The sequence below is a fragment of the Bison bison genome, unplaced genomic scaffold, assembly GCF_000754665.1.
Source record: "Bison bison bison isolate TAMUID 2011002044 unplaced genomic scaffold, Bison_UMD1.0 scf7180017864384, whole genome shotgun sequence".
Lineage (NCBI taxonomy): Eukaryota > Metazoa > Chordata > Mammalia > Artiodactyla > Bovidae > Bison > Bison bison.
In genome coordinates this window covers 14,542,919-14,570,766 of record NW_011494956.1, presented here as the reverse complement: position 1 = coordinate 14,570,766, position 27,848 = coordinate 14,542,919, and the positions used below count along the sequence as shown (strand labels likewise).

The window sequence follows — 27,848 nt, the reverse complement described above, 5'->3', positions numbered from 1 at the left end:
AAAGAAGCCAATGTGAAACAGCTACACCCTATATGATTTGAATGACATGGCATTCTGGAAAAGGTAAAACTATGAGGACAGTAAAAATATCAGGGATGGCCAAACGTTATGTGATAGGAAAGATGAACAAGTGAGACCACAAGATTTTTAGGGCACAGAATCTATTCTGTATGATACTAGAATCATGGGTACATCTAAATAGTACATTTAAAACAAAACCCATAGAATATATAACACAAAGAGTGAACCCTAATGTAAACTACAAACACTGGGTGATAATGACATGTCAGCGTAGGTTCACTGACTGTAACAGATGGATCACTGTGATGTGGGATGTTAATAGTGGAAGAGGTTATATGTATGTGAGAACAAGAGTTATGGGGGATCTCTCTAACTTCTATTCAATTCTACTGTGAACCTAAAACTTATCTTAAAACTAAAGTTTATTAAATTAAAAAAAAGGCAGCAAAGTGAGACAAAACAGAGCATCCAAGACAGGCTATGACACAATACCTAACAGAATAACACATAACTAGAATTCAGAAGGAGAGAGAAACATCAAGTCAAAAACAAACATTTCAAGAGGTAGCAAACAGCTTCCCAAAAGTAATTTCAGAGTTTAAAACACAGAAGAAAGATCAGAGAATTCCCTTGAATATTCTAAAATATAAATATTGGTAAATATGAAGAAAATTCAAAAGGAAACAAAAGTAACATAATTCCTGACATACAAAGAAACAAACAAAAAATTCTGATCAGACTTCTCGGTAGAAACTACGCAAGCTGATTAACAAGTCCATTCTAAAAGAAATCAATCCTGAATATTCATTGGAAGGACTGATGCTGAAGCTGAAACTCCAATTCTTTGGCCATCTGATGCAAAGCCAACTCACTGGAAAACACCCTGATGCTGGGAAAGAGAGAAGGCAGGAGAAGGGGACGACAGAGGATGAGATGGTTAGATGGTATCACTGACTCAAGAGACATGAGTCTGGGCAAACTCCAGGACATGGTGAAGGACAGGGAAGCCTGGAATCCTGGGGTCCATGGTATCAGTCACTCAGTTGTGCCTGATTCTTTGTGACCCCATGGAGTGCAGCACGCCAGGCTTCCCTGTCCATCACCAGCTCCAACAATGTAAGCTGAAAGACAGATAAGCATTGTTTGAAATGTGAAGTGGAAAAAATCATGAAAATTGAATTATCAATCTTTCAAAAACAAAAGAAAGAAATGACGTCATGGAAAATGAAAGACTAGGAAACCTCAAAACTTAGGCCCTCCAGTAAAGGAACTTTTGTTGTTTTTTAGTTATGAAGTCAAGTCTAACTTTTTGGGGACCCCATGAACTGTAGTCCACCAGGTAACTCTGTCCATGGGATTTCCCAAGCAAGAATACTGGAGTGGGTTGCCATTTCCTTCTCCAGGGGAGTCTTCTTGACCCAGGGATCAAACCCACATCTTCTATACTGGCACGTGGATTCTTTACCATTGAACCACCACGGAAAACCACCAGGTTTTTTTAGTTTGGCCAAAAAAACAACAAAGCTCATCTCTTATGAACATCTGGAATCTAATAAAAGTTTATGATAAAGAGAGGAGTGCCAAAAGACGTCTATTATATTTGATAAGAGAGCACAGTAGTATTTTTGCTTACTCATATACCACCTCCATAGCCTACAAGGACAGCACACCAAGTTACTGGTGTGGCTTCCTAGTGCCAAAGAGAACACCATGGACTTGTTCTCCCAAACTGTAGCAGAGTGTTTTGAAGAGCTTCCTTTTTCTTTTTTTGGAAAAACTATTATCTTTCAAAAGCATTTAAACACACAGTGATACAAGTAGCTGTCTGTGGCAAGAGAGTGGATTGCATAAGCATTAAACAATCTAAAAAGCCTCAAATTTAAAAAGGGGGAGAAGAAAGATATTTGGGGAATAAGAACTCTAAAGGGGTATCACATATGCAAGGAAATGTAGAGTATTACATGAATGCCCAGGGCTGGATGGATTCTTAGACAAGAACTAAGGAGTATAGGCTTTCAATTCTAGGTGATCTTTGCTCTCCATGCAAGCACAAAGTGAATACTAAGGCAAAGCTGTAGGAAACCTGCCTAATTTTTGAAGAAGTACCTCAGCTAATAGACCATCTGCAAAAAAAAAAAAAGAACAGAAATTACTTGTTTCTATTAGCAAAAGAAATCTCAAAGATGACCACTGAACAAGACAACAAAATTTTAGGACCCACACATGACAAAGAATACAGTCCTTGCAAAAACAGATTAGCAAAGCAAATAAAGAGATGACTGTAGTCCTTGAAAAGACAACAGGAAACCATGGGGAGGAGAGAAGAACCTAGTGTCCAATGTTACAACAATGGACATATTGAAAATGTCCAGTTTTTTAATAACATCAAAAATTCAAAAAGCATACAAAAAAATATGAAATGATGGCCCATTAACAGGAAAAAAAATCACAGAAATCATCTCCATCTAAGCCCAGATATTGAACTTAGACTTCCAGAAGTACATAAACAAAGAGAGACAAGAAAGAATATCTGAAGATACATGGCAAAAACTTAACCTATTTTAAATACATAAATCTAAACAATTAGTAAAATAAATGAACTCCAAGAAGGCCCCTTCTCCTCCTGCCCCCAATCCCTCCCAGCATCAGGGTTTTTCCAATGAGTCAACTCTTCGCCTGAGGTGGCCAAAGTATTGGAGTTTCAGCTTTAGCATCAGTCCTTCCAAAGAACACCCAGGACTGATCTCTTTTAGAATGGACTGGTTGGATCTCCTTGCAGTCCAAGGGACTCTCAAGAGTCTTCTCCAACACCACAGTTCAAAAGCATCAATTCTTCAGCAGTCAGCTTTCTTCACAGTCCAACTCTCACATCCATACATGACTACTGGAAAAACCATAGCCTTGACTAGACGGATCTTTGTTGACAAAGTAATGTGTCTGCTTTTGAATATGCTATCTAGGTTGGTCATAACTTTCCTTCCAAGGAGTCAGCGTCTTTTAATTTCATGGCTGCAGTCACCATCTGCAGTGAATACTGAAATTGGGCCAATTAATAAACCTACAAGAGCCACTATGTGTTCAACTCAAAGGAAGAACTGTATGTCTCTCACTTTCAATCAAAACCTAATTGTGATTAAGCTTAATGAAGAAGGAATGTTGAAAGCTCAGAGTGATCAAAAGCAAGGCCTCTTGCACCAAGCAGTTAGTCAAATTGTGAATTCAAAGAAAAGTTCTTGAAGAAAATTGAAAATGCTATCCTAGAAAACACAAGAATGATAAGGAAACAAAACAGCCTACTGGTGATAGAAAGTCTGAGTGATCTCGATAAAAGATCAAATCAGTTACAACTTTCTCTTAAGCCAAGTCTAATCCAAAAAAGGCCCTAACTCTCTTAATTCTATAAAGGCTAAGAGAACTGAAGAAGCTGCAATAGAAAAGTCTGAAGCTAGCAGAGATTGGTACATGGCACTTAAGGAAAGAAGCTGTCTCCTTAAACTAAAAGTGCAAGGTAAAGCAGCAAATGCTGATGCAGAAGCTGCACCAAATTAACTAGAAGATCTAGTTAAAATAATTAAGGTATTTACACTAAACTGGACTTCAAAGTCAAACTCCCTGGGAGTTCTCAGTCCCTTTGCCAGATCCCCAGGTGGAGAAATCTGTTGTGGGGCCTAGAACATTCACAACAGTGCAAGAACTTCTTTGGGATAATTGTTCTCCAGTTTCTGGGTGGCCTGCTCTGTGGCTCTGTACTGGGGATAATGGCGACCTCCTCCGAGAGGACTTATGCCACTAGCCACACCTCCCAGAATTATCCCAGCAGCTGGTCACTTCTGATGCACGCTTCCACAAAAGACATTCAAACACAGACAGGCAGGTCTGGCTCAGCCTCTTGTGGAGATCACAGCTCCTTTCCCTGGTCCTGAGGAACACAGGTTTTTGTTTGCACCCTTCCAGAGTATCTGGATGGTATGAGGTTTGATTTTAAATGTGACTGCACCCTCCTACCATCTTCTTGTGGCGTCCTTTGCCCTTGTACACGGGGTATCTTTTGGGGGGGTTTTCAACATTCTCCTGTCGATAGTTGTTCAGCAGCTAATACACAGAGTGCCTGAAGAACTATGGATGGAGGCTCGAACGGGAGGCAGTGATCAAAACCATCCCCAAGGAAAAGAAATGCAGAAAGCAAAATGGTTGTCTGAGAAGGCCTTACAAATAGCTGAGAAAAGAGAAGCAAAAGGCAAAGGAGAAAAGGAAAGCTATATCCATCAGAATACAGAGTTCCAAACAACACCAACAAAACATAAGAAAGCTTTCCTAAGTGATCAATGCAAAGAAATACAGGAAAACAATATAGCAAAGACTAAAGATCTCTTCAAGAAAATTAGAGATACCAAGGGAATATTTCATGCAAAGACAGGCACAATAAAGGAAGAAACAGTATAAATGTAACAGACGCAGAAGATATTAAGAAGATGATGGCAAGAATACACAAAAGAACTATACAAAAAAAAAGTTCTTAATGATCCAGATAATGACAATGGTATGATTGATCACTCATCTGCACCCAGACATCCTGCAGTGTGAAGTCAACTGGGCCTTAGGAAGCATTACTACGAAAAAAAGCTAATGAAGGTGATAGAATTCAAGAAGAGCTATTGCAAATCCTAAAAGACTATGCTGTCAAAGTGCTGCATTCAATATCTCAGCAAATTTGGAAAACTCAGCAGTGGCTACAGGACTTGAAAAGGATAGTTTTCATTCCAATCCCAAAAGAAGGCAATGCGAAAGAATGTTCAAACTACCAAACTGCATTCTTTTCACATGCTAGCAAACTAGTGCTCAAAATCCTTCAAACTAGCCTTCAACAGTATTTGAACCAACAGCTTCTAGATGTACAAGCTGGATTTAGAAAAGTCAGAGGAACCAGGGATCAAACTGCAAAAATCCACTGCATCATAGAAAAAGCAAGAGAATTCCAGAAAAAACATCTACTTGTGCTCCACTGACTACACCAAAGCCTTTGACTGTTTGGATCACAATAAACTGTGGAAAATTCTTTAAGAGAAATACCAGACCACCTTACCTGCCTCCTGAGAAATCTGTATGCAGGTCAAGAAGCAACAGTCAAAACCAGATATGAAACAATGGACTGGTTTCAAATCGGGAAAGGAGTACGTCAAGGCTGTCTATTGTCACCCTGCTTATTTAACTTAATGCAAAGTACATCATGCGAAATGCCGGGCTGGACGATGCACAAGCTGGAATCAAGACTGCCAGGAGAAATATCAATAAACTCACATATGTAGATGACATCATCCTTATAGCACAAAGCAAAGAGGAACTAAAGAGCCTCTTGATGAGGGTTAAAGGGAAGAGTGATAAAACTGACTTAAAACTTAACATTCAAAAAACAAATATCATGGCATCTGGTCTTATCACTTCATGGCAAATAGATGGGGCAACAGTGGAAACAGTGGCTGACTTTATTTTTCTGGGCTCCAAAATCACTGCAGATGGTGATTGCAGCCACGAAATTAAAAGAGGCTTGCTCCCTGGAAGAAAAGATATGACAAACCTAGACAATATATTAAAAAGCAGAGACATCACTTGTCAACAAAGGCACATCTAGCTAAATTCATAGTTTTTCCAGTGGTCATGTACGGATACAAGAGCTAGACCATAATAAAGAAGGCTGTGCACTGAAGAATTGATACTTTTGAACTGTGGTGTTGGAGAAGACTCTTGAGAGTCCCTTGAACAGCAAGGAGATCCAACCAGTCAATCCTAAGGGAAATCAACCCTGAATATTCACTGGAAGGACTGATGCTGAAGCTGATGCTCCAGTACTTTGGCCATCTTATGGGATGAGCAGATGCATTGAAAAACACCCTGATGCTGGGAAACACTGAAGGCAGGAGGAGAAAGGGATGACAAAGGATGAGATGGTTAGAATTCAATGGACATGAGTTGGAACAAACTCCGGGAGATGGTAAAGGACAGGGAAGCCTGGTGTGTTGCAGTCCATGGGGTTGCAAACACTTGGCCATGACTGAGTGACTGAGCGACAAAACTAAACAAAATTTTCTCAATGTAGACAAAATAGTATTACACTGGAAGAAGATGCCATTGAGAACTTTCACAGGTATAAAGAGAAGTCAGTGCCTGGCTTCTAAGTTTCAAAAAAACAAGCACACTTTCCTGACAGAGTCTAATGCAACTAGTGACTTTAAAGTGAAGCCAGTGTTCATTTACTATTCCAAAAATCACAGGGCCCTTAAGAATTACACTATTATCTATTCTGCCTGTGCTACAGAAATGGAAAAACAAAGCCTGGTTGACAGTACATCTGTTTGCAACATTGTTTAGTAAATGCTTTAAGCCTACTTTTGAGATCTACTGCTCAGACTAAAAAAAGATTCAAATATTACTTACTGTTCGTTGACAATGTACCTGATCAACGAAGAGCTCTGCTAAAGATGCACATTGAGACATATGCCATTTTCACATCTCCTGACACAGAACCCATCCTGCAGCCCACAAGGAGTTATTTCACTTTTCAAGTTTTTTTAGTTAAGAAATACCTATTTTAAGATTGTAACTGTCATAGATAGTGATTTCTCTGATGAACCTGGATGAGGTCAGATGAAAACCAGGAAAACATTCATTCATTCAAAATGGTATTTTCTAGATACCATTAGTGATGTTCCTGATTCATGGAAAAGGTCAAAATACCAACAAGAGTTTGCAAACACTTGTTATCAACCCTCACAGATGACTTTGAGGCATTCAAGTCTTCCGTGGGAGAAAGAACTGCTGGTGCAGTGAGTGAAATAGCAAAGAACTAAAATTAGAAGTGGAGTCTGAATATGTGACTGCATTGTTACAAATCTCATGATAAACTAACAAATGAGAAGGTTCCTGCATATGAGCAAACAAAGTACTTTCTTGAGATGAAAGTTGTAACTGCTGAAGATGCTGAGCAGATGTTGAAATGTCAATAAAGAGTTTAGAATATTATGCAAACCTAACTGATAAAGCAGTGGCAAGTTTGGGAGGGCTCACGCCAATTTTTTAAAAAAGTTCTATTGTGGGTAAAATAGTATCAAACAGCACTGCACACTATAGGGAAATCATTCATGAATTGAAGAGTCCCCAATGTGGCAAACTTCACTGTTGCCTTATTTTAAGAAACTGCCACAGTCACTCCATCCTTTGGAAACCACAACCCTAATTATTCAGCAGCAATCAACACTGAGGCATGACCCTCCTTCATCAAAAGACTACCAATAGCTGAAGGCTCAGATGATGGCTAGCATGTCTTAGCAATAAAGTATTCTTATATATATAAATAAAGGTATGTACATCATTTAAGACATAGTGACACTGAAAACTTAACAAGCTATAGTTTAGACCAAACATAACTGGAAAACTTAAAACTTTATTGTGCTATTTGCTTTACTGTGGTGTTCTAGAACAAAATCCACAATATATTTGAGGTATGCCCAAATATATAAATAAAAAGTCAAGTTACTACTGTTTCAAACTAAATTGATATAAACATAAGATATCATGATCACCAGTGTAATTTAAAATGAAATTTTTTAAATGAAAAGGTACACTAGAAGATCAAACACAAAGGAAGGCAGTGATGGAGAAATTAAGCAACAAAGAAGATCACTGTAGCAGTGTTTACAATAGCCAAAACACTGCTGTTCAGTTGCTAAGTTGTGTCCAACTTTGTGACCCCATGGATTGCAACACGCCTGGCTTCCGTGTCCTCCACTATCTCTAGGAGTTTACTCAAACTCATGTCCACTGAGTCATGATGCCATGCACCATCTCATCCTCTGTCACCCCTTTCTCCTCCTGTCCTCAATCTTTCCCAGCATCAGGGTCTTTTCCATGAGTTGGCTCTTTGCATCAGGTGGCCAAAGTATTGGAACACCAGCTTCAGCATCAGTCCTTTCGATGAATATTTGGGTTTAATTTCCTGTAGGATAGACTGGTTTGATCTCCTTGCTTCCCTAAAGACTCTCAAGAGTCTTTTCCAGCACCATAATTATAAACCATCAATTCTTCAGCATTCAGCCTTCTTTATGGTCCAACTTTCACATCAATACATGATTACTGGAAAAACCACAGCTTTGATCATACAGGCCTTTGTCAGCAAAGTGATGTCTCTGCTTTTTAATATGCTGTCTAGGTTTGTCATAGCTTTCTTTATAAGGAGTAAGAAGTTTGCTGTTTTTTTTTTTTTAAATTTTGTGGCTGTGGTCACGAAAATCACTACAAACTGTGGAAAATTCTTCAAGAAATGGGAATACCAGACCACCTGACCTGCCTCTTGAGAAATCTGTATGCAGGTCAGGAAGCAACAGTTAGAACTGGACATGGAAAAACAGACTAGTTCCAAATAGAGAAAGGAGTACTTCAAGGCTGTATATGGTCACCCTGATTATTTAACTTCTATGCAGAGTACATCATGAGAAACGCTGGGCTGGATGAAGCACAAGCTGGAATCAAGACTGCCAGGAGAAATATCAATAACCTCAGATATGCAGATGACACCACCCTTATGGCAGAAAGTGAAGAAGAATGAAAGAGCCTCTTGATGAAAGTGAAAAAGGAGAGTGAAAAGTTGGCTTAAAACTCAACATTCAGAAAATTAATCATGGCATCTGGTCCCATCACTTCATAGCAAACAGATGGGGAAACAGTGGAAACAGTGTCAGACTTTATTTTTGGGGGCTCCAAAATCACTGCACATGGTGACTGCATCCATGAAATTAAAAGACGCTTACTCCTTGGAAGGAAAGTTAGGACCAACCTAGACAGCATATTAAAAAGCAGAGACATTACTTTGCCAACAAAGGTCTGTCTAGTCAAAGCTATGGTTTTTCCAATAGTCATGTATGTTTGCGAGAGTTGGACTATATATAAAGAAAGCTGAGCGCCAAAGAATTGATGATTTTGAACTGTAGCATTGGAGAAGACTCTTGAGAGTCCCTTGGACAGCAAGGAGATCCAACTAGTCCATCCTAAAAGAAATCAGTCCTGAATATTCATTGGAAGGACTGATGCTGAGGCTAAAACTCCAATTCTTTGGCCACGTAATGTGAAGAACTGATTCACTGGAAAAGACCCTGATGCTGGAAACGATTGAAGGTGGGCGGAGAAGGGGACGACAGAGGAGGAGATGGTTGGATGGCATCACTGACTCGATGGACATGAATTTGAGTAAACTCCAGAAGTTGGTAATGGACAGGGAGGCCTCGCATGCTGCAGTCCATAGGGTCGCGAAGAGGTGGACACGACTGAGCGACTGAACTGAGCTGGAAAAACCACAGCTTTGACTATATGGACCTTTGTCAGCAAAGTGGTAGCTCTGCTTTTTAATACACTTTCTAGGTTTGTCATAGCTTTCTTTATAAGGAGTAAGAGCTTTTTAATTTCGTGGATGCAGTCACTGTCCACAGTGATTTTGGAACCCAGTGGAAAATGTCACTGTTTCCACTTTTTTCTCCATCTATTTGCGATGAAGTGATGGGACCAGATGCCATGATCTTAGTCTTTTGTGTGCTGAGTTTTAAGCCAGGTTTTTCACTCCCTTTTTTCACCCTCATCAAAAGGCCCTTTAGTTCTTCTCTGCTTTCTGCATATCTAAGATTGCTGGTATTTTTCCTGACGATCTTGATTCCGGCTTGTGATTCTTCCAGCCCTGAGTTTCACATGATTACTCTGCATGTAAGTTAAAAAAGCAGGGTGACAACATACAGCCTTGAGGTACTCCCTGCCTCATTTTGAACGAGCCAAGACATGGAGGCAAACTAAATGTCCATTGACTGAGGAATGGGTAAAGAAAATGTGGTGTGTATATACATGTGGACACACCACACACACACACACAATGTAACATTTCACACAATGTAATATTACTAAGCCATTAAAAAGAATGAAGTAACACCATTTGCAACAACATGGATGGACCTACAAAATGTCATACTGAGTGAATTAAGTCACACAGAAATATTATATAACATCCCTTTTATGTGGAATCAAAAAAGAAATGATACAAATGAACTAACTTACAAAACAGATACTCACAGACTTAAAGAACAAATTTCTCATTGCCAGGGTAGGGATGGGAGAAAGGGATAATTACGGAGTTTGGGATGGACATATACACACCGCTGTATTTAAAATGCATAACCAACAAGGACCCACTGTACAGCACATGGAACTCTACTCAATGTTATGTGCCAGCTTGGATGGGAGCGGGGTTTGGGAGAGAATAGAAACATGTATATGTACGGCTAAGTCCTTTTGCTGTTCACTTGAAAATATCACACTATAGTTTGTTAATCAGCTACACCCCAATACAAAGTTAAAGAAAAATGAAGATATAAGACAAGCAGGAAGGAAAAAAAAAAAAAAAGCAAAGTGTCGGAAGTCTTTCCTTATCAAGCGTGCATGCTCAGTCAGTCAGTTGTGTCGGACTCTTTGCAACCCCATGGACTGTGGCCATAGTTGGTGATTTCAATACACCACTTCCCAAAAAAAAAAAAAAAACAAGACCAGACATAAGATTAATAAGGCAATAGAGGACTTGAACAACAGATACCATATATCAAACAGACCTAATAGACATATAAGGAATATTCCACCCAAAAACAGAATACACCCTTTTCTCAAGTGCACATACAACTTCTACAGCATAGCTGATTAGGCCATAAAAAAGTCCCAGCAACTTTTAAAAGCTTGAAATCACAGAAACTGTATTCTTAGAGCAGAAAGCAAAGGAAGTAGAAATCAGTAACAGGAGAGAAACTGGAAAATTTGCAAATATGTGGAAACTAAACAGCATACTCTTAAATTACTGAGTTGAAGAAATGACAAATTAGAATACTATGAGACTAGTGAAAACAAAGACATTATATGTCAAAATTTATGAGACATACCAAAAGCAGTGCTCAGAGGGAAATATAACTGTAAACACCCATGTTAAAAAGAAATGTATCAATTCAATAATCTAACTCTCTACCTTAATCAAGAGCAAATTAAACCTGTATGCGTGCTACGTCGCTGCAGTCATGTCTGACTCTTTGCGACCCAATGGACTGTAGTCCGCCAGGCTCCTCTGTCCATGAGATTTTACAGGCAAGAATACTGGAGTGGGTTGCCATGCCCCACTCCAGAGGATCTTCCTGACCCAGGCACGAACCTGCTTCTCTCATGTCGCCTGCACTGGCTGGCAGATTCTAGTGCTACCTGGGAAGCCCAAGTTAAACCTGAAGGCAGCAAATTTATGAAATAATAAAAATAAAAGGAGAAATAAACAAGAGTAGAGAAATAATAGAATTTATAAGGCTAAAATTTGACTTTTTTAAATGTATTGACATTACTGACAAACTTTCAGACTCAGTAAGTAAAAAAGAGAGAAGATGCAAATAACCACACTCATAAATTAAAGCAGTAATATTACTATCAACCTTACAAAGAAATAGGTTCCCACAGTAAGCCACTGCTGATTCATGCCTCCAACCTCTCCAACACTAGTAGTTCCCTCACCAGGGATCGGACCCATGGCCCTGGCAGTGGAAATGTGGAACTCTAACCACTGAACCACCAACAAATTCCCTCTAATGGAACATTTTCATATCAAGTATTTCAAATTAATGAAGGTCTAACTTCATGAAAGTGTGTGCACTGTCAAAGGTGTCATCATGCAGCTGGCATGTAGAATACTAAAAAGAACTTAGGGGTGAACTGAAATGAATTCATCCAGGAATTCAACCTACATGAAGACTTGACATCAGGACCTGTACCTATCATTCAGCCTACAGGAGCCCCACTCTGCCATCCTGATCTGAGCCCCATGCCAACTGGCTCCTAAGCCCTGTGCAGCTGCCCTGGGTGAAGAGATACAAGCTCCTCCCACAGTTACATGGCCTTTGTTCAGATGACTGAAGCAGACAAGCAGATGGTAGAATATCTGAGGAGGGACAGGACGTGCTGATATGATGCTCATTCTCTGTCTGCCTCTGAGGACAAGTTGGGACCAGTAAGACCCAACCCTGGATAGGCCACTGATGCTGGAGACTATGGCTTGGAGGCTTTGAATACTCCTAGGGGTTCTGCTCCTGAGGGCTGAGGGGACCAGGTCTCCATTTAGGGAATACTAGGTACATTCAGGAAAGCTCTGCACTGGGGTTTTTCAAACTTTGATGTGTATCAGAATTACCTGAAAGCCTTGTTGGAATACAACTGCTGGATCTGATGCCCAGGGTCTGATTCAGTAGGTATGGGGTGTAACTCAAGAATCTACAGTTCTTTTTTTTTATAGCCACGCCATGCAGTTTGCTGCATCTGTTCCCTGACCAGGGATTGAACCCATGCCCTTGGCAGTGAGAGCACAGAGTCCTAAGCACTGGACTTTCAAAGAATTTCCAAGATTCTGCATTTTTAACTGTGCCAAGGTGATACTGAAATTGCTGGTGGGGAACCATACCTTGAGAACTATTGCTATAGAGCCTGCAAGTGTTTCCTAACAGGATCTGATTAAAGGAATTTTAAATTTACATATTTATTTATTTATAAATTCCCACCTTTCTTAAATTTCTAGAATTAAAAACCTTATAGAAACAAAAAAGATTATAAGAGAATAGGAAAAAATTATATGCCAATAAACTGCATAACCTATATTAAATGGCTCAAGGAAAAGTAAAAGATTAGAACAAACCTGTAACATTCAAAGAGAATCAGCTATCAAAACCTAACAAAGAAGTCCAGAATCAGATGGTTACACTAGCGAATTCTACAAGCAATTTAAATAAATAACAATGATCATTCTCAAAATCTTCCTAAAAATATATGAGGAAGATTTCCTAACTCAATCTATGAAGCCAGCATTTCTTCTATATAAAAGCCAAACACAGAACCCGCCCCCCCCCAAAAAAAAACCTACAGAACAATTTCTCCTATAAAGGTAAGTGCTGCTGCTGTTAAGTCACTTCAGTCATGTCCAACTCTGTGCGACCCCATAGACGGCAGCCCACCAGGCCCCCGCCAGTCCCTGGGATTCTCCAGGCAAGAACACTGGAGTGGGTTGCCATTTTCTTCTCCAATGCATGAAAGTGGAAAGTGAAAGTGAAGTCACTCAGTCGTGTCTGACTCTTAGCGACCCCATGGACTGCAGCCCACCAGGCTCCTCCGTCCATGGGATTTTCCAGGCAAGAGTACTGGAGTGGGGTGCCATTGCCTTCTCTGAAATATAAGTGCAAAATTTTTCAAATAGCAAACATATAACTACATATTATATAATATATACCATGGGGAAGGGGGGCCTACCCAAGAATGCCAAAGTTGTCCAACATTAGAAAATCAAGGTAATAAGATATATTATTAGAAAGTAAAAAAGAACCACAAAATCATCTCAAATTAAGACAAAAAGCATTTCACAAAATCTCAAGAGACACTAAAGAGCCAAAACATTACTTCATGATAAAAACATTCAAAAAACTAGGAAACTGAATGGAACTTTCTTAATATAATAAAGAGCATTTATGAAAAACAAGTAACTAACTTCATACTCTGTTGAACGACTAAAATAAAAGCTACCCCCCCTAAAATCAAGAAGTCAACAATGTCCATTTTTACCATGGTTTTCAACAAATTAGTGTATGTTGAAGCAGAACAATTATGCAAGAAAGAGACATAAATCACATGCAAGTAGGAAAAAAAGTGATACTATCTTTATTCAGAGACGACATAATCCTTTATATATAGAAAATCTTAAGGAATCGACAATAGCCAAATACTAGTTGAAAATGGCATCACTGACTCAATGGAAATGAGTTTGAGCAACCTCATGGAGATAGTGAATGATAGGGAAGCCTGGTGGGCTGCAGCCCATGGGGTCGCAAAAAGTTGGACACAACTAAGCGACTTGAACAAGTTGAAAAAAACTTGTAGGTGGAAGACAATATACAAAAATGAATTCTTTTTTAGAACTAATAAGTTTAACAATGTGAGAGGATAAAAAATCAACCACAAAACACTGTTTTTGTACAGTGACCATTAAAAAAAATGAAAGGGAAGAAAATTACATTTACAGTTGCATTAGAATAAAGGAAACATTTAAAAAAGAAATTTAACCCAGGTAAAAGATTTGTTTACAGATGGGAAGACAATATTATAAGGATGTCACTAGGCACTCAAAACAATCTACAGATTCAATACTGTACTTGTCAAAATCTTAATTCTTTTATACAGAAAATCTCATCCGAAATTCTTATGGAATCTCATGGAAAGGACCTTTAAAGCCAAAATGATCTTGGAAAGAGAGACCAAAGTTGGAAGTCTCACACTTCTAGAGATCAAATTTCACCACAAAGTGACAGTAATCAAAACACTGTGATACAAGTATAGAGACAAACATACAAACCAAAAGAAAACCACTTCCAGAAATAAATCCTCACATATTTGGTCAAATGGATTCTGGCAAGAAAACCAAGATCATGCAAATAAGGGAAACACTGTCTTTTCAAAAAAAACGGTGCTGGGAAATATAGATATTCACATACAGGAAAAAAAGAAATTGAATCCTGGTCTTACATCATGCACAAAAATCAACTGAAAATGGACCAAACATCTAAGTGTAAAAAAATTATAAAACTTCTTAAAGAAAAACTAGTGCAAAAGCATCATGATAGTAGATTTGGAAATGATTTCTTGGCTGTGACATCAAAGGCACAGGCAACAAAAGAAAAAATAAGATAGATTTCATCAATATAAAAAAACTTTTCTGCATCAAAGGACTTTATCAACAGAGTCAGAAGGCAATCAAAGGATAGTAAAAAAAAAGTTTGGAAATCATTTATCTGATAAGAATCTAGTACCCAGAATACAAAGATGACCCTTGAACAACACAGGGCTTATAAGGTTCAACCACCCATATGGTTGAAAAATCACATATAACTTCACAGATGGCACTCTACATCCAGTTATGCAGACACAGATTCAACCAACTGTAGACTGTGTTTAGTACTACTGGACGCATTTATTGAAAAAATTCTATGTTTAAGTGGATTCACATAATTCATATTCATGCTGTTCAAGAGTCCACTGTAATTTCTTACTATCGAATTACACCAAAAAAAAAAAAAAAACCCAGTTAAAAAGAAATTGTCAGAACTTCTCTGGAGGTTCAGTGGTTGGAAGTCCACCTGCCAACACAGGGGACATAGGTTCATCCCCTGGTCCTGGAAGATCCCACATGCCTTGGAGCGACTAGGCCTCTGCACAACAATTACTGAGTCTGTACTCTAAAGCCTGTGAGCTGCAACTACTATACTCACAAATCTGAAGCCCATGCTCCACAACAAGACAAGCCAGGATAAGGAGAAGCCCACGCACCACAACAAAGAGGAGCTTCAGCTCATCACAACTAGAGGATGCTGCCTGCAGCAACAAGGACCCACCACAACCAAAAATAAATAATATATATTTTTTTAATGGTCAAAGGACTCAAACAGACACTTCTCCAAAGAAGATATATTATTGGCCAATAAGCACATCAAGAGTTGAGGCTCAACTTGTTAGAGAAATGCACATCAAAACCACAATGCAATAACATTTTCCAGTTTTGAGGATGGCTATAATCACAAAATGGAACATAACAAATTTGAGAAAAGCTTTGTCATCTCTGGTTAGGTAATGAGTTCTTACATGTTGACACCAAAAGTACCATTCATAAAAAGAAACAAAAAAGAGACTAACTAGACTTAATCTTTTTTCTCTGAAAAAGACATGTGAGAGATTTTAAAAAGTCATACACTAAGAGAAAATACTTTCAAATCATGTAATTGAAAAAGAACTTATAGGAAGAAAACTTTCAAACGTCAAATATAAGACAGAAAACAGTTCCTTTTTTTCCCCATAGGTGAAGGATTTGAACAGACACTTTAACAAAGAACATAAAAGGGTAACATATATTTCCAGTGGACGCTCTTTACCATTGTTTTGTTGTTTTAGTCTATTAAGTTCTATCCAACTCTTTTGTGATCCAATGGCCTATAGCCCGCTAGGCTCCTCTGTTCATGGGATTCCCCAGGCAAGAGTACTGGAGTGGGTTGTTATTTCCTTCTCCAGGTGATCTTCTCATTAGGGAATGGACTAGAACTGAAATGAGATACTACTACATACATATTAACATGACTAAAATTAAAAAGACCATTTCAAGTGTTGGTAAGGAGTCAAAACAGCTGGAAAATTCATACATAACATAGCTGGAAGAAATGGAAAAATAGCACAATCCCTATGAAAAACAGCTAGTAACCAGACACTAACTGTTAATATATAACTAAGCAGCTAAAGTTGAATGGTTCTATGAAGACCTACAAGACCTTTTAGAACGAACACTGAAAAAAGATGTCCTTTTCATTATAGGGGACTAGAAAGCAAAAGTAGGAAGTCAAGAAACACCTGGACTAACAGGCATTTTGGCCTTGGAGTACAGAATGAAGCAGGACAAAGGCTAATAAAGTTCTGCCAAGGGAAAGCACTGGGCATAACAAACACCCTCTTCCAACAACACAAGAGAAGACTCTACACGTGGACATCACCAGATGTTCAACAACAAAAAATCAGATTGATCATATTTGTTGCAGCCAAAGATGGAGAAGCTCTATACACTCAGCAAAAAACAAGACCGGGAGGAAACTGTGGCTCAGATCATGAACTCCTTATTGCCAAATTCAGACTTAAATTGAAGAAAGTGGGGAAAACCACTAGACAATTCAGGTATGACCTAAATCAAATCCATTATGATTATACACAGGAAGTGAGAAATAGACTTAAGGGACTAGATGTGATAAGAGTGCCTGATGAACTATGGACAGAGGTTTGCGGCATTGTACAGGAGACCGGAATCAAGACCATCCCCAAGAAAAATGAAAAAAAGCAAAATGGCTGTCTGAGGAGACCTTACAAATAGCTGTGAAAAGAAGCGAAAAGCAAAGGAGAAAAGGAAAGATACACCCATTTGAATGCAGAGTTCCAAAGAATAGCAAGGAGAGATAAGAAAGCCCTCCTCAGTGATCAATGCGAAGAAACAGAATGTGAAAAACTAGAGATCTCTACAGAAAATTAGAGATACTAAGGGAACATTTCATGCAAAGATGGGATCAACAAAGGACAGAAATGGTAGGGACCTAACAGAAGCAGAATATACTATGAAGATGTGGCAAGAATACAGAGAAGAACTATACAAAAAAGATCTTCATAACCCAGATAATCACGATGGTGTGATCACTCAACAAGAGCCAGACATCCTGGAATGTGAAGTCAAGTGAGCCTTAGGAAGCACCACCATGAACAAAGCTAGTGGAGGTGATGGAATTCCAGTTGACCTATTTCAAATCCTAAAAGATGCTGCTGCATTCAATATGTCAGCAAATTTGGAAAACTCAGCAGTGGCCACAGGTCTGGAAAAGGTCAGTTTTCATTCCAATCCCAAAGAAAGGCAATTCCAAAGAATGCTCAAACTGCTGCACAATTGCACTCATCTCATATGCTAGTAAAGTGACACTCAAAATTCTCCAAGCCAGGCTTCAGTGATACGTGAACTGTGAACTTCCAGATGTTTAAGCTGGTTTTAGAAAAGGCAGAGGAACCAGAGATCAAATTGCCAACATCCACTAGATCATCGAAAAAGCAAGAGAGTTCGAGAAAAACATCTATTTCTGCCTTATTGACTATGCCAAAGCCTTTGATTGTGTGGATCACAGTAAACTGTGGAAAATTCTGAAAGAGATGGGAATACCAGACCACCTGACCTGCCTCTTCAGAAACCTATATGCAGTTCAGGAAGCAACAGTGAGAGCTGGACATGGAACAACAGACTGGTTCCAAATAGGAAAAGGAGTACTTCAAGGCTGCATATTGTCACCCTGCTTATTTAACTTATATTCAGAGTACATCATGAGAAACGCTGGGCTGGAAGAAGCACAAGCTGGAATCAAGATTGCCGGGAGAAATATCAATAACCTCAGATATGCAGATGACACCACCCTTATGCAGAAAGTGAAGAACTAAAGAGCCTCTTGATGAAAGTGAAAGAGGAGAGTGAAAAAGTTGGCTTAAAGCTCAACATTCAGAAAACTAAGATCATGGCATCTGGTCCCATCACTTCATGGCAAATAGATGGGGAAACAGTGGAAACAGTGGCTGACTTTATTTGGGGGGGCTCCAAAATCACTCCAGATGGTGATTGCAGCCATGAAATTAAAAGACACTACTCCTTTGGAAGCAAAGTTATGACCAACCTAGACAGCATATTATTATTATTATTTTTTTTAGACAGCATATTAAAAAGCAGATGTTACTTTGTCAACAAAGCTCTGTCTAGTCAAGGCTGTGGTTTTTCCAGTAGTCATGTATGGATGTGAGAGTTGGCCTATAAAGAAAGCTGAGTGCTGAAGAATTGATGCTTTTGAACTGTGGTGTTGGAGAAGACTCTTAATAGGAGTCCCTTGGACTGCAAGGAGATCCAACCAGTCCATCCTAAAGGAGATCAGTGCTGGGTGTTCACTGGAAAGACTGATGTTGAAGCTGGAACTCCAATACTTTGGCCACCTGATGCAAAGAGCTGAATAATTTAAAAGACTCTAACGCTGGAAAAGATTGAGGGCAGGAGGAGAAGGGGACGACACAGGATGAGGTGGTTAGATGGCATCACTGACTCATGGACCAGAGTCTGAGTGAACTCCAGGAGTTGGTGATGGACAGGGAGGCCTGGCGTGCTGAGGTTCATGGGGTTGCAAAGAGTCGGACATGACTGAGTGACTGAACTGAAGGGAACTGAAAGCAATGCCACTCCTAGGTGGCAAAGTTCAAAGAAAGCTTATGTTCTTACCAAAAAAAAAAAAAAAAGGTGCATTAATAATCAAATGCTCGTAGTAATTTATTCATAACTGCCAGAAACTGTAAACATCCCCAAAGTGAAAGTGAAGTCGCTCAGTTGTGTCCGACTCTTTGCGACCCCATGCCCTGTAGCCTATCAGGCTTCTCAGTCCATGGGATTTTCCAGGCAAGAATACTGGAGTGGGTTACTATTTCCTTCTCCAGGAGATCTTCCCAACCCAGGAACTGAACCTGGGTCTCCCACATTTTAGGCAGACGCTTTACCGTCTGAGCCACCAGGGGAGTCCAAACATCTCCAAACTATCCTTAATTAAAAGATTATAATTATACGATAGCACATTCACAAGATGGAATACTATTCAACAATTAAATGAGTCTCAAGTACACAGACTATGTACTTACTGTAGAATTCCACTTACAAGACATTGTTAGAAAACCACACAGAACAGAACAGACCAGTGGTTGTTAGAGACTGGGGTAAAAGAGGACTGACTAGAAAGCGACAGCATAACAGAATCTGGGGGTTGAACAACATATCCAAATGACAACTAACTTCTAAATCCAACCAGGATCGTCTGCAGAAACTCATTTAATTCTCAAATAAAATCTCAAATAACTGAGATAATTCTCAAAACAGAAAGGAACTAAAATGAGTAACTACAATATTTTGAAAAAGAAAAAAGTGGGAATAAACAAAATACCTGATTTCTATAAGTATACAAACTTACACAAGTTTAATAAGAAATACAATTATGGAATGCTTTACATGTTTATATGCAATTTACATTTTTTACTTGGAAAAAGCACTGTGGAAATTCTATACCATTTGTTAATACTTATGTGTCATAAGTGTATTTAGATCCTTAAGGATCTGTCTTCCTTAATCAGAAAAACATTTTAATATATACTTTAAACTTACATAAACCCAGTATGGGGCTTCCCTGGTAGTTCAGCTCTTAAAGAATCCACGTGCAATGTAGGAGACCCGCGTTCGATCCCTGGGTGGGAAGATCTCCTGGAGAACAGAATGGCAACCCATTTCAGTATTCTTGTCTGGGAAACCCCATGCACAGAGGAGCCTGGAGGCCTACAATCTGTGGGGTTGCAAGAGTCAGACACAACTGAGCAGCTAAGCATAAACCTACTATAGTTTTAGTTTTATACCAATACAACATTAAAAGGCAGAACACTCAGCTTACCTTCCTGCATTTAATATTCTTGCTCAGAGAGTAAAGTCCACTGCTAGGTTTTTTTTTTCCTTAGGGGCTTCCCAGGTGGCACTAGTAGTAAAGAACCCGCATGCCAATGAGGGAGACATCAGAGATATGAGTTCAATCCTTGAAGTCAGGAAAATCTCCTGGAGGAGGGCGAGGCAACCCACTCCAGTATTCTTGCCTGGACAGAGCAGTCTGATGGGCTATGGTCCACTGAGCTGCAAAGAGTCAGACACAACTGAAGCAACTTAGCACATATGAACACCAGGTTTTGGGATCAAGAAACAAGAAGTCTAGTGATAGTTTCAGGACATCTGCAAAATTTTGAGAATCTCATTTTATGAGTACTTTACTTAAGTAAAATAACCCAGTGCACTCTTATTCTCTATTCCCCATTTTTAATTAAGTCTCATTTTACTAAACACAACCAACTTTGTCTTATAAACCTATATATTTGGCTCTCTACAGCTCTCAAGGAAAAAAATTTCCCTTGGTGGAGAAGGTATATAAAAATGATGCATACCAATTTTTCACTTAACATTTTACCATCCTTTAATCTTATTTCTGTTCTAATCATAGCTTTAAAACTCATGTTTACCAAGATGGCAGCCACCATGAAGAAGACAGCTGCAGAAGATGTCAATATCACTTTTGAAGATCAACAAAAGATAAAAAAATTTGCACAGAATACAAGTAGAATCACAGAGCTGAAGGAAGAAATAGAAGTAAAAAAGAAACAACTCCAAAATTTAGAAGATGTCTGTGAGGACATCATGCTTGCAGATGACAACTGCTTAATGACACCTTATCACATTGGCGATGTTTTCATTAATCATTCTCAAGAAGAAACACAAGAAATGTTAGAAGAAGCAAAGAAAAATTTGCAAGAAGAAACTGACGCCTTAGAATCCAGAATGGAATCAATTCAGTGGGTGTTAGCAGATTTGAAAGTTCAGTTCAGTTGCTCAGTCATGTCCGACTCTTTTTGCAACCCCATGAATCACAGCAGGCCAGGTCTCCCTGTCCATCACCAGCTCCCAGAGTCTATCCAAACCCACGTCCATTGAATCAGTGATGCCATCCAAACCATCTCATCTTCTGTCAGTTACATGCAAAATCTTGGAGTAACATAAACCTTGAAGCTTAAACATTTTATATAAGTTAAACATTTTAACTTATGAAAGTTAAACATTTTATATAATGGTTTAGTTTAATAAACTTGTATTTTGTTTAAAATGATAATTTCCCTTCTTCAAATGAAATGGAAAGCAAAACTTTTTTTTAAATTTTCATTTATTTAATGGAAACTTGCCTATTTTCACGTCTTGCTTATTTATTTTATATTTTTAAAAGAAGACAGTATTCATCTATGTATTTTGCATAACAATTATATCAAGTGTAGGGGCTTTATGTCATGTTATTAAAATCAGTTAAGCAATCAAAAAAACAAAAAACTCCTGTTCGTACTTACTACGTTTTTCATAAGCCATTCTAAACATTTCTCTTGTCATTCCAGCAATCTTATAAATTTATCATTGGTCATATAGTCCTCTATTTCATTTTTATAGTAGTCACCCATAAATTGGTATCACTCTATAACTAACTTGGTATTGTTTTTTTTCTCTTTACTGAGAACATCCAACATTCATTAAAGCATCTACCTACATGCTAGACACTGTGCTAAATTTCACTTTCAATAAAGAATATTCCCCATTCTTTCTGAATTATGTTGGTTTTAAAGATGCATGCGTGCTCAGCTGTGTCTAATTTTTTGCGACCCAACTATAGCCCATGAGGCTCATCTGTGCATGGGATTTTTTCCAGGCCAAAATACTGGAATGAGTTGCCTTGCCCTCCTCCAAGGATCCTCCTGACCTAGGGATCAAATGCAAATATCCTGCACTGGCAGGCAGTTTTTACCACTGAGCCACCTGGAAAGATACTACACCTGAAAAAGCACATACATCTCTCTCTCTCTCTCACTCTAAAGGTACATTTCTCATCATTCCCAAGGTTATCTTCTAAGCTGAGCACTTCTTCTCAGGGCTCCTAACTCTTTCACTTCTCCCATCAGTTCTCACACTCAAAACAGAATGTAAAAGAGCTGTTCCTCTCATTTTGTCAAACTTCTGAGGGATAAAGAACAGCAACAAAAATAGTAAAAAGCAGGCAGAAAATCAATAAAGACACAAGTGAACTCTATAACACGATCAATCAACTGTATTTAATTGGCATCTATAAACTGTTTCATTCAACAACAGCAGAATTCACATTTCTCTCAAGCTCACATGGAACATTCATCAGAACAGATAACATTCTGAACCATAAAAAATTCCTTAACAAATTTGGAAAAGCAGAAATCATACAATGCATGCTCTCAGGCTACAATGGAGTTAAATTAGAAATCATTAATAGATAGTTGGAAAAATCACAAAACACCTGGAAATTAAACAACATGCTTCTAAATAGCACGAGTCAAAGAAGAAATCTCAACAGAAATTTTAAAACATTTCAACTGAATGAATATGAAAATACAACTCATCAAAATTTTTAGGATGCAGCCAAAGCAGCTTACAGAGAATTTATAGCACTGTCTGCATGTAGCAGAAAAGAAGAAAATCTAAAATCAATCGTCTAATCTTCCAACCTAAGAAACTGGGGGGGCGAGAGGGGGGGCGGGGGAGAACAAAGCAAATAAAAACTAAGCGTTAGAAAAGAAATAATAAAAACTAGAGCAAAAGGCAAAGAAGTTGTAAAATAGTAAGTCAAAAATTATGGAAGTGACTAAAACCAAATACTGGTTCTTTGAAAAGATCTATAAAAATTAATAAACATCCACCTAGGCTAACTAAGAAAAAAGGACACAATATCAGAAATAAAAAATGGAATGTAAACAGAAAACGACAACACAAAAAGGGTAATAACAGAATACCATGAGTATACTCACAAGATGTGAAACAGAGATGAAATGGATCCAATACTTGAAAGATAAAATATGCCAAAACTCACAAGAAACAGGCAATAGAAACTGGCCTATATCTATAAAAGAAACTGCATCAATATTTTAAAACCTGCCACGACATGAAGAACCAAACCCAGATAGGTTCACTGGCAAATTCTAACATTTAAGGAAGAAGCTATAACCAAGTCTCTACCATATCTTCCAAAAGATGAAAGGAGAGGAGATATTTCCTACCTCATTTTATGAGACAGTATTACCCTAACATCAAAATTAGACAAACACACTGCAAGAAAATTACAGACCACTCTATCTCTCATCAACACAGATATAAAACTGTCAACAAAGTGATAGCAAATCAAAAATTTTTAATGTATTTTAAAAATTATGTACCACAAGCGAGATTTATCCCATGTGCAGTTCAGTTCAGTTGCTCACTCATGAGCAATCCCATGAACTACAGCACTCCAGGCTTTCCTGTCCATCACCAACTCTCAGAGCTTCCTCAAACTCACGCCCATTGATTCGGTAATGCTATCCAACCATCTCATCCTCTGTCAGCCTTTGTCCTCCCGCCTTCAATATGTCCCAGCATCAAGGTCTTTTCCAATGTGTCAGTTCTTAGCATCAGGTAGCAAATATTGAAGCTTCAGCATCAGTCCTTCCAATGAAAATTCAGGACTGATTTCCTTTAGGATGGACTGGTTTGACGTCCCTGCAGTCCAAGGGACTCTCAAGTGTCTTCTCCAACACCACAGGTCAAAAGCATCAATTCTTTGGCGCTCGGCTTTCTTTATGGTCCAACTCTCACAACTACACATGACTACTGGAAAAACCACAGCTCTGACTAGAAGGATCTTTGTTGGCAAAGTAACGTCTCTGCTTTTTAATATGCTGTCTAAGTTGGCCATAGCTTTTCTTCCAAGGAGCAAGTGTCTTTTAATTCCATGGCTGCAGCCACCGTTTAGATGGTTTCCCCATCTATTTGCTATGAAGTGATGGGACTGGATGCCATGATCTTAGTTTTCTGAATGTTGAGCTTTAAGCCAACTTTTTCACTCTCCTCTTTTACTTTCATCAAAAGGCTCTTTAGTTCTTCTTCACTTTCTGCCATAAGGGTGCTGTCATCTGCATATCTGAGGTTATTGGTATCTATCCTGGCAATCTTGATTCTAGTTCATGCTTCATCCAATCCAGCATTTCACATGATGTACTCTGCATGTAAATTAAGTAAGTAGGGTGACAATATACAGCCTTGATATACTCCCTTCCCAATTTGGAACCAGTCTGTTGTTCCATGTCCAGTACTAACTATTGCTTCTTGACCTGCACACAGGTTTCTGAGGAGGCAGGCAAGGTGATCTGGTATTCCCATCTCTTTAAGAACTTTCCATAGTTTGTTGTAATCCACAAAGTCTAAGGCTTTGGTGTAGTCAATAAAACAGATGTTCCAGATGTTTCTCTGGAACTCTCTTGCTTTTTCAATGATCCAACCAATGCTGGCAATTTGATCTCTGGTTCCTCTGCCTTTTCTAAATCCATCTGAACATCTTGAACACTTCTTGAACATCTGGAAGTTCTCAGTTCACATACTGTTGAAGCCTCACTTGGAGAATTTTGAGCTCTGCTATCATGTGAAGAGTCCAGCTGTGCAGTAGTTTGAACATTCTTTGGCACTTCCCCTTTCCTGGATTAGAATAAAAACTGATCTTTTCCAGTCCTGTGGCCACTGCTGAGTTTTCCAAATTTGCTGGCATACTGAGTGCAGCACTTTCACAGCATCATCTTTTAGAATTTGAAATAGTTCATCTGGAATTCCATCAACACCACTACCTTTGTTTGTAGTGATGCTTCCTAAGGCCCACTTGACTTTACACTCCAGGATGTTTCGCTCACGGTGAGTGATCACATCATCGTGGTTATCTGGGTCATTAATATCTTTTTTGTATGGTTCTTCTTTGTACTCGTCACCTTTTTTTTTAATATCTTCTGCTTCTGTTAGGTTCATACCATTACTGTCCTTTATTATGCCCGTATTTGCATGAAATGCTTCAGGTTCTCTATAATGTTCTTTAAGAGATCTCTAGTCTTTCCCATTCTATTGTTTTTCTCTATTTCTTTGCACTGATCAATAAGGAAGGCTTTCTTATCTCTCCTTGCTAGTCTTTGACTCTGCATTCAGATGGGTATATCTTTCCTTTTCTCCTTTGCCTTTAGCTTCTCTTTTCTCAGTATTTGTAAGGACTCCTCAGGCAACCATTTTGCCTCTTTGCATGTTTTTTTCTAGGGGATGCTTTTGATCACTGCCTCCTGAACAATGTCACAAAACTCTGTTCATGGTTCTTCAGGAACTCTATCAGAGCTAATCCCGTGAATCTCTTTGTCACTTCCACCGTGTAATTGTAAGGGATTTGACTTTGGTCATACCTGAATTGTCTAGTGGTTTTCCCTACTTTCTTCAATTTAAGTTTGAATTTTTCAGTAAGGTGTTCATGCTCTGAGCCACATTCAGCTCCCAGTCTTGCTTTTGCGGACTGTATAGAATTTCTCCATCTTCAGCTGCAAAGAATATAATCAATCTGATTTCAGTACTGACCATCTGCTGATGTACATGTGTCGAGCCATCTCTTGTGTTGTTGGCAACGGGTGTTTCTATGACCAGTGCATTCTCATGGCAAAACTCTGTTAGCCTTTGCCCTACTTTATTTTGTACTCCAAAGCCAAACTTGTCTATTACTCCAGGTATCTTTTGACTTCCTACTTTTGCATTTTAGTCCCCTATGATGAAAATGACTTTTTTTTTTTTTTCTTGGTATTAGTTCTACAAGGTCTTTTAGGTCATCATAGAACTGTTCAACTTCAGCTTCTTCAGCATCAGTGACTGGGGCATAGACTTGGATTACTGTGATACTGAATGGTTTGTCTTGGAAATGAACACCATGAACTATAGCCTTCCAGGCTCCTCTGTCCATGGGATTCTCCAGGCAAGAATACTGGATTGGGTTGCCATTTTCTTCTCCAAGGAATCTTCCTGACCTAGGAATCGAACCCTGGTCTCCTGCATTGCAGGCAGATTCTTTACCATCTGAGCCACCAATAACGTCCTTTATCCCAGGTACACATGTCTAGTTAAAATGTGAAAATCAAATAATGGAACCCATCATAACAAGAGGTAAAGAAGTAAAGCCACACAGTCATATCAATAAATTCAGGAAAAACATTTCATAAAATCCAACACACATTCATAATTTTTAAAAGAACTTTCACTAAACTAAAATAGATGGGAACTTCTGAACTTACACCTAACACATACATAATGGGAAGAACTAGTCCTCTTAAGAACAAAGCAAAGATATCTTTTACCATTCCTTTTGAACACTGTACTAGAAATTCAAGCTAAAGCAATAAGAAAAGGAAATAAAAGGTATACAGACCAGGAAGGAAGAAATCAAACTTTCTTTGTATGCAGATCACATGACTGTCTATATAGAAAACCTGAAAAAACTGAAAAGCCATTTTTCATATATAAAATGAACAAATGAAATTTGAAATTAATACACCATTTACATTGTTCAGTCGCTATGTCATGTCTGACTCTTTGTGACTCCAAGGACTGAAGCACACCAGACTCCTCTGTCCTCCACTATCTACCAGAGTTTGCTCAAATTCATGTCTATTGATTTGGTGATGTTGTCTATCCATCTAACCATTTACATCAGCACCAGAAGAAAGATAAATATTTGAATATAAATCCAAAACAATATGGACAAGATCTAGACAAGGAAAACTCCAAAATTTCAATGAAAAATCTAAGAACTAAATATGTGCTCAGTTGCATCTTGAGTCTTTGTGATCCCATGGACTATAGCCCGCCAGGCTCCTCTGTCCATGAAATTTTTCTGACAAGAATATTGGAGCAGGTTACCATTATCTACTCCAGGGGAATCTTCCAACCCAGGGATGGAACCTGTGTCCTTGGAATCTCCTGCACTGGCAAGTGGATTCTTTACCACTGCGCCACCTGAGAAGCCCAAGAACTAAATAAGCAGATAGCTATTCCTGGTTCAGATAGGAAGACTCAAAATTGTCAAGATGTCAGTCCCATCTTGGTCCATAGATTCAACACATTCCCTGTTGACTGCATAAGAAGTTAATTTCTATATATCAAAAACTGGTGCTAAAGTTGATTTGGAGGGCAAAAGATCTAGAATAGGCAAAACAATATTCAAAAACAAGAACAAAATTAGAAGACTGATAATATCTGAATTTAAGATTTGCTTTAATATGTCTATAGCAATCAAGACTATGATAGTGACAAATAAAATAGACAACTAGATTAATAAAATAATACAGAGAGCCCAGAAGTCAACCCACCCAAATAGTCAATTGATCTGTGACAACTGAACAAAGTGATATAATGGAGAAAACATCATCTTTTCAACATATGATGTTAAAATTGGATATCCATGTGGGAAAGAAAGAATTTAAAGCCTTCAAAAAATTAACTCAACATGGATCAAAGAACTAAATATAAACTCAAAAGTAAAACTCTTAAAATAACATATGGAAAAATCCAGATGACCTTGGGTATGGTGATGATTTTTTAGGCATATGGTGATGACTTTTTCGATACAACACCAAAGGCACGAACTATGAGGAGAAAATGATAGTTAAACTGGACTTACTAGAATTAAAACTTCTGCTCAGCAAAGGACTGTCAAGAAAATGAAAAG

The 27,848-nt window shown here is 38.5% G+C and overlaps 1 protein-coding gene and 1 pseudogene across 1 annotated transcript in view; one reads left to right on the top strand and one right to left on the bottom strand.

Moving 5' to 3' along the window:
* STAG1 (stromal antigen 1) overlaps window positions 1–19,901 on the bottom strand; it is a 374,182-nt gene extending 354,281 nt beyond the window's left edge. The window contains exon 1 of the mRNA XM_010858254.1: window positions 19,862–19,901. The gene's annotated coding sequence lies outside the window, so the exon portion shown is untranslated. The remainder of the gene's footprint in view (window positions 1–19,861) is intronic.
* Window positions 19,902–20,351: 450 nt separating this feature from the next.
* Window positions 20,352–22,181, top strand: LOC105001865 (annotated as a pseudogene).
* Window positions 22,182–27,848: the final 5,667 nt, after the last annotated feature.